We start from the raw sequence: 8,157 nt of genomic DNA, 5'->3' as shown, positions 1-8,157 counted from the left end.
TGTGTGTGTGTGTGTGTGTGTGTGTGTGTGTACACGTGCTATTATTGCAGTCTTCCAAATGAATCCAAGTGGAACATTTTTACCCATTCTTGATTTAATCAACATAAATATAACCAACACAGTAAAGAGGATACAAAAACTCAAATGTGACATTATTGTTATTCATTGTATTGTTTGGCGTTTGTGAAACCTTTTAGAAAACAGCTTTAATTCTTATTAATTCTCCTTATAAAAAGCATCAAGACCGAGTGTTCCATGTGTTAACCGTGCATGATCATTAGCCAAGGCAATACAGCTCTTGTAGCCTTTTTATACAAAGATTTCTTCTAGTAAAACAGGAAGCAATCTTGGCCCATGAACACCTTTAATCAGTGTGAAGCTGCACATCAAGGACACAAACAAAGCTCTTCAGAGATAATGGAAATATGGTGATGCAAACCATCGAAACCATCAAGAGTTTTGAGGTCTAAGCACAGCTGAAAGCCCGGCCATGTCTTTCAGACAAGGCATGGTTTTTGTCCGTGTCATACAAGGGTGGCTGGAATTAAGGAGCTTATTGCCACAGCAACTGGGATGAAAGATTCTCAATAGTACTTAGCAAGTCAATTGCATGGTGCTCATTTTTCTCGTTTCAAAAATGCTTCCTGAGACAGAACCTTAGGGAACCTGTCGCAAATACAGTCAGAAATAATCAATCATGGGGAAAATGACTGTGTGAGGACCCCCCTGTGTGGTCCTCACCAACTTCCATAAACACGCAAATAACCTCAGGTGACAACAGAAAAACACAATAGATTTAAATATGTAGTCATTTATTTTCCAAAAAGTAATCCAACATTCAATAACCAGGTGGGAAGAAATAAGTACACCCTATATTTCAGTAACGTACTGTAGAACCAGCAACATTTACTTGAAGTTAACTTTTTCTATAAGAGTTTCTGTCGCACTCTTTACAAAATTGCCTCAGTTCCTTGATATTTGAGGGCATTCATTTATGCACAGCTCCTATCACAGACCTGGGGTTAAGGTCTGGACTTTGACTTTCCATTCAAACACCTTGTTTTTTTTTTCTTTTTTAGCCATTCAGATGTTGATTTGCTGGTGGGCTTGGGATCACTGTCCTGTTGCATGACTCAATTTCCACACAGCTTAAGCTGCTAGACAGATATCTGGCCTCAGTTGTCACGAGAATATTCTAATATAAAGTGGAGTTCATCTTTGTCTTAATGATTGCAAGTTTCCCCAGGACATGCGGCTGCAAAACAAGCCCAAATCATCACTCCTCCACTACCATGCACCACCATGACAGCTGGTATGAGGTGTTTGGTTTTCGCCAAACATTGCGCCGTGCATGATGACCAAACATCTCCACCTTGGCCTCATCAGTTCAAGTGATTTTGTTCCAGAACTTTTGTTTGCTCAGATGCAATTTTTCAAACCCAAGTCATGCTGCCATACAGTGCATCCGGAAAGTATTTCACAGCGCTTCACTTTTTCCACATTTTGTTATGTTACAGCCTTATTCCAAAATGGATTAAATTCATTATTTTCCTCAAAATTCTACAAACAATACCCCATAATGACAACGTGAAAGAAGTTTGTTTGAAATCTTTGCAAATTTATTAAAAATAAAAAACAAAAAAAAGCACATGTACATAAATATTCACAGCCTTTGCTCAATACTTTGTTGAAGCACCTTCGGCACCAATTACAGCCCCAAGTCTTTTCAAGTATGATGCTACAAGCTTGGCACACCTATTTTTGGGCAGTTTCTCCCGTTCTTCTTTGCAGGACCTCTCAGGCTCCATCAGGTTGGATGGGGAGCGTCGACGCACAGCCATTTTCAGATCTCTCCAGAGATGTTCAATCGGGTTCAAGTCTGGGCTCTGGCTGGGCCACTCGAGGACATTCACAGAGTTGTCCTGTAGACACTCCTTCATTATCTTGGCTGTGTGCTTAGGGTCGTTGTCCTGTTGGAAGATGAACCTTCACCCCAGTCTGAGGTCCAGAGCGCTCTGGAGCAGGTTTTCATCAAGGATGTCCCTGTACATTGCTGCATTCATCTTTCCCTCGATCCTGACTAGTCTCCCAGTTCCTGCTGAAAAACATCCCCACAGCATGATGCTGCCACCACCATGCTTCACTGTAGGGATGGTATGGGCCAGGTGATGAGTGGTACCTAGTTTCCTCCAGACATGACGCTTGCCATTCAGGCCAAAGATTTCAATCTTTGTTTCATCATGCTCTGAGAGTCCTTCAGGTGCCTTTTGTCAAATTCCAGGAGGGCTGTCATGTGCCTTTTACTGAGGAGTGGCTTCCATCTGGCCACTCTACCATACAGGCCTGATTGGTGGAGTGCTGCAGAAGTGGTTGTTCTTCTGGAAGGTTCTTCTCTCTCCACAGAGACACGCTGGAGCTCTGTCAGAGTGGTTTTTGGTCACCTCCCTGACTAAGGCCCTTCTCCCCCGATCGCTCAGTTTGGCCAGGCGGTCAGCTCTAGGAAGAGTCCTGGTGGTTCCAAACTTCTCCATTTACGGCTGATGGAGGCCACTGTGCTCATTGGGACCTTCAATGCTGCAGAAATGTTTCTGTACCTTCCCCAGAGCTGTGCCTCGATACAATCCTGTCTCGGAGGTCTACAGACAGTTCCTTGGACTTCATGGCTTGGTTTGTGCTCTGACATGCATTGTTAACTGTGGGACCTTTATATAGACAGGTGTGTGCCTTTCCAAATCATGTCCAATCAACTGAATTTACCACAGGTGGACTCCAATCAAGTTGTAGAAACATCTCAAGGATGATCAGTGGAAACAGGATGCACTTGAGCTCAATTTTGAGTGTCATGGCAAAGGCTGTGAATACTTATGTACATGTGCTTTTTTGTTTTTTATTTTTAATAAATTTGCAAAGATTTCAAACAAACTTCTTTCACGTTGTAATTATGGGGTATTGTTTGTAGAATTTTGAGGAAAATAATGAATTTAATCCATTTTGGAATAAGGCTGTAACATAACAAAATGTGGAAAAAGTGAAGCGCTGTGAATACTTTCCGGATGCACTGTATTCTTTTTAGAGAGAAGGGGCTTTTTCCTAGCCACCCTTCCATGAAAGCCTTACTTGTTAAGTCTTTTTCTGATTGAGCAGTCATGGACATAAACATTTAATGTGCTTACAGAGGCCTGTAGGTGCTTACACACGATGTAGCTCATGCAGATCGAGGTCAAGTGCTTCAGTTAATGTTCACACAAAACATCAGAAAGGGTCACAAAGTGTGATCTCTATGACTTTATCCATGGCATGGTTTTTGGTGCCTGATGAGCTGGTTTGATTTGGTATCTCAAACCAGCACATCTAGATGTAAATATCAGGAAATGAAAGCTGATATTCTTAACAATCATCTCATATTCATCTTTTCATCTCAAACCCAAATGTCAAGAATAAAAGAATTGGCCTTGCTCAGAATGTTGACCCAATGATCAGTATGAATGTTAAAGGCAAAGATCTGTTGCCATTACAACACCATATTCATGGATCCGAGTCTTGAATCTAAATGTTCCCTTGAAATCTAATAAACCAAAAGTGTCTTTTCAGAATGTCCAGCTCTGCGCTGCATCTGTTCTTTCCTTTCATTAGGACTTGTTTTAATGGGATGGGTTTCCTGTTCAGTTCACGATAAAAGCTTGACATCTCCTTGTCAGATTTTAAAATGCTCCCCAGAGACCCTAATCACCCCTTGTGCATGTTTGCCTTCTGCTTTTGTCCTGACCCTGCCCACTGCTTGCATACAAGATGAAAGTCTCCTGGTTGGGTCCACAAACGAATGCCTACAACTCCACTCAGTTGCTGATCACTAGCCCTTGAAACCAAACGAGCATCGGCCAAAATCCTGTAGAGACAGAGTAGAGCCAGACTAATAAACAGACACTAACATCACTAAACATCGTGTACAAATGCTGAGGCCAAGCACTGGGGAGGATCACGCAGACAGGAACACAGAACAGGTACAGTGCGCTTAACTCACAAAGGTTATAAAAGGTTGCATCAATTCAAAGATGGCAGCCCAGCTCAGAATTAGAAAAGGAGATAATCGAACATGGTCAGATCAGATAAAGACACAGACACAGTGGAAGTATTAGACTCTGGTAAGGATAATCCACCCAGCTCACCGTTTTGTCCACTTTGCTTTTAACCACCCTTTGGACCATCATTAAATCTCCGATATATTTACGACAAGGCAGTCAGCTGTTTGCGTTTTGTGAAGGCAAATAAATACTTTTTTTCTCCATTATTACTAATGAACATTTTCAGCATTCACTAATACGATGCTGTCAATATTATCAATGCTCCAGCTCTGCATAAACCGTACTCCAAATCAACTGTAAAGCCAGTTTCTATGTAAATCCTTAACCCAAAGAAATGCAGCAGCAGAGGAGCCTTTCAGCATTGTGCATGCTCTACCATCAATCATAAGTGTGGGTGGTAGCCTTTCACTGAAATAAATGCCCCCAGCAGTGACGGGGTCAATATTGCTGCTCTACAGTTAACAGGTGTATAAAAGCTCCTTGGTTACTGGGTAGAGCATGACTTTTTGGTTATGAATATATTTATAGGAGACAGACTACACCATCTAATTGACCCAAAATTAATATTTAATACTTAATATCGGTCTTATGAATAATGTTAATATATTCTTTTAATCTTTCAGGAGCGCGGTGTAAAATGTACAGACTCAATTACTACACGGTTAAAATGCAGAACGCACCCTTTAACACATGGGTATTAACGTCTGGAAATTGTTTTAGATTTTGATAATTATAAATAATTAGTTAGCGCTTTTGCTTTTACCAGCTGAGTGCTGTAGCAGTATCAAATGAATACACGAAAGAAAAGAAGAAAAGAACAAACTAGCTGTCTCTGGGGGGGAAAACATTAAAGGTTCTAGGTATACAGCAAGGTTTTACCTTTCTGGAAAAGTTTCCAAAGAAACTGTTTAAAAACTTAGACTCTTTAGAAACCTAGAACTATTAACAAAGAAAAGAAATCCTTAGATTTTTTTTAGTTGTTATTTTACTTTTTTGAGTTGATTCTAGATGTGGGCAAGTGTATCTGTAGTCTTTTGTTTCTTGTCTTTCAAACATGAGACCAAATAAATGTCACTGCAAGTAAACAGGTCATCATGAGGGGGGAAATCAGAATAGTATCAATCAGAAGCAAAGGCAAAACATTAGGTGTGCCAAAGTCAACTGTTTGGTTTAATGTTAACATTATTGAATAGCTCGATCACACTGGTGAGCTTAACTGTGTCAAACAACCTGACAGGCCAAGGAAGACCACAGGGAGAACGACTGAAAAATGCTTTCAATCATGAAGAAAATGTTATCAGGGTCAAAACAAGCAAGAACTGGAATTGGCTGCATCACAGGGTGGCCAAACATCACTAGGACAGATGTCTAGCACCTACACCAGAGCAAATACTAAGATACTGCATTAGGGTAGGCTCCTGCATTAGGGCAGACCCCCGGCCCTTCGCAACATAGCAGATCCCGCAACATAGCAGAGCCTGCACCATGGCAGATCCCCGGCCCCCGCGCCAGGGCAGAACCCTCGGCCCCCGCGCCAGGGCAGAACCCCGGCATCCAAGCCAGGGCAGACCCGCACTACGGTATACTCCCAGCTTCCACACTAACTAGTGCAGATACTCTGTGCCAGTCAGTTGTAAATTAAGGCAGTTAACAAAATGTGAAGGGTAAATTTTGGTCCTCTGGTATTGCTTTTAAGACTGCAATTCCTCCATTATCAACAAAGGCAATAAAGTACAATGTTTTTGCCAGCATCAGCAGGTTTACTGCCATCTAGTTTAATCCATCAAAGTCCCAAGACCTAGGTTTGGACTGACATTCTTCACTATCATTACTACAAACTTTTCATTTGTATGCGAGAATCAAAATTGCCGAAATCACGTACATAATTGCTATTGCTGCAGTTATTTAAGCAAACTTTATGCATACTTTTATAAAAGTTGCTTTGTTTCAGCAGAAACAGCAAATACCTGTCCGTCCAGTCCAGCGTAAAGTACAACAAAATTACAAGTACTACATGGACAACATCTCTCTCTTCTTGTTTTTTCCCCAGTATTGAAATTCGTGGCCCCTGCAACTGATCCAATCGAACACCCCAAAAACAGACCAGCTCCCAACTACCTGAAAACACTTATGAAGCCTTGTTCTTTAATCCCATTCCCTTCAAGCCAGAAGATCAAATTTCACTGAAGACACAAGGAAGAGACCTGCATCGAGATTGCGCTAGCACCCTTAACTTGCACTGAATTAAAAGCAATTGTATTCATACGGACATAAGGATAACTGTTTTTCAGTGGAAACTAGAGGTGTGCAAAACCTCGCTGGAGTAAACGGCTTTTACTTTCATTACTTTTAGGCCAGGTATGAAGCTTGTGGGACAAAAGAAAAGCCTGGGAGCATACTGGGTGCTTGTGTGGTGCTGTGCAATACATTCACCACATTCATTATCATGGACAGGTGGACAGGTGTAAACAAAAATAAACAAACAGTGGAGACCACCAAAAAAAAGAAAGAAAGAAAGAAAGAAAAAAAAAAGCACTTTTGTAAGATGTTCTGTGTGAAACAGCCAATGCAACAACATAAAATTACATTACTTTCATTTTTCTCCAAAATGATTCCAAAAGAAAGGTCCTTTCAGGACGAGGTGGACAATAAGGAAAACACACCACATTATTTGACCTTTTCGCAATGTACACACAGTTTATGATAATTTCTCTTGCTGAGGTTTAATAAAAGTCCAAAATGAAAAAGGATAGGTAAAAGTACTATTCTTTTTTAACTATTATGAAAAACTATGAGTTCAATTATGTCTTATTAAATATTTTAAAAGGAAGAAAATGGGAGAGGGCCATAATGTGGGCTCACACAGAGCTGACCTTAAGAATGAACAATGATTATTTGCACTTTTTTTTTTTTTTTTAACATAATTGAACTTGTTTGCTTTATTTACTAATTTCACCAATCTAGAGAGAGAGAGAGAGAGAGAGAGAGAGAGAGAGAGAGAGAGAGAGAGAGAGAGAGAGAGAGGTGTACATCTGAGTACAGTACCAAGCATAGCGAGCCCCTAGAGACCCACACACACACACGAGATGATTAATGTTTGCTCCAAAAGTTACAATCACTTTAAAGACATTCTCGTCCTGAACTCTGACATCTGACGGATGGAAAAGTATTCTACTTAATGCACAAAAGCCTTACAGTTGAAAAACAGGGGTCTGGTCTATCAGAAAACCGTCTTAATCAGCTGGCTACAGAAGTAGCCACATCCTTATTCAGCAGGCTGATGGGACATCAAATGCGAAGTCTGCATAACAATTTGATGAAATTTGCACTTTAATTAAAAAGTTCCTTGTTAGAGATCGGGATCCCCGCCTCCTTCGAAGCGACGATGGGAGAGCGGTTTTGAAAGATCAGAGCCGCACATCTAAAAGCAGCCCTGGCTCCTGTCACTAGCTTTTATCTCATTCGTTCGTTCGTTTACAGTAAACGGCATCGCTCCTGAGACGTGACTTAGCGCACTAATCCAGTGCTAATGGAGTGCAACCATGTGGAGACTTCTAGCACTCGGGGTCACATGATGCAGACAGCTAGCAGCTGTCAAAAACATGCTCAGCTGAAGAGGGATGGGATGAGGTGGGAATGCCACAAGCGGTTTTTTTGGGTGTAGAATTACAGTACACACGAGCCAAATCTAGACCAGAGTTCATTTTATTCATGCTTTACATTAAGGTTCCCTTAATTGGCAACATTTATTGTATTAACCAACATAAGCAAACCATTAATATAGTAAAGTATATTATACTTAGATAAACAAGTAACGTTAAAGTAGCGAACGCTTGTATTAAGTGGTGCTTTTTAATAATAAAACCAAATAATCCAAATAATGAACATCAAGTACATGAATCTCATAATGTCTGATATGCTGTAATATACTCTTTGCTAATAATCTGGAGTTATTTTTAGTCATGCACTGAATAAACACGAGGTGTATTTCATGAACATTTAAACAACCATCAAGTAATTCACGCATTATCTCACTCTGTTAACATTACTTGGTGTATTAATGCTGATGTAAATT

At 40.6% G+C, this 8,157-nt stretch overlaps 1 protein-coding gene across 7 annotated transcripts in view; it reads right to left on the bottom strand.

The window, feature by feature from the left end:
- Window positions 1–8,157, bottom strand: part of plce1 (phospholipase C, epsilon 1) — a 103,980-nt gene that overhangs the window by 53,774 nt on the left and 42,049 nt on the right. The window lies entirely within an intron of this gene.

The sequence above is a fragment of the Ictalurus punctatus genome, chromosome 13 (assembly GCF_001660625.3).
Source record: "Ictalurus punctatus breed USDA103 chromosome 13, Coco_2.0, whole genome shotgun sequence".
Lineage (NCBI taxonomy): Eukaryota > Metazoa > Chordata > Actinopteri > Siluriformes > Ictaluridae > Ictalurus > Ictalurus punctatus.
The sequence above is the reverse complement of the archived record's forward strand: the minus strand, read 5'-3'. Positions and strand labels throughout refer to the sequence as shown.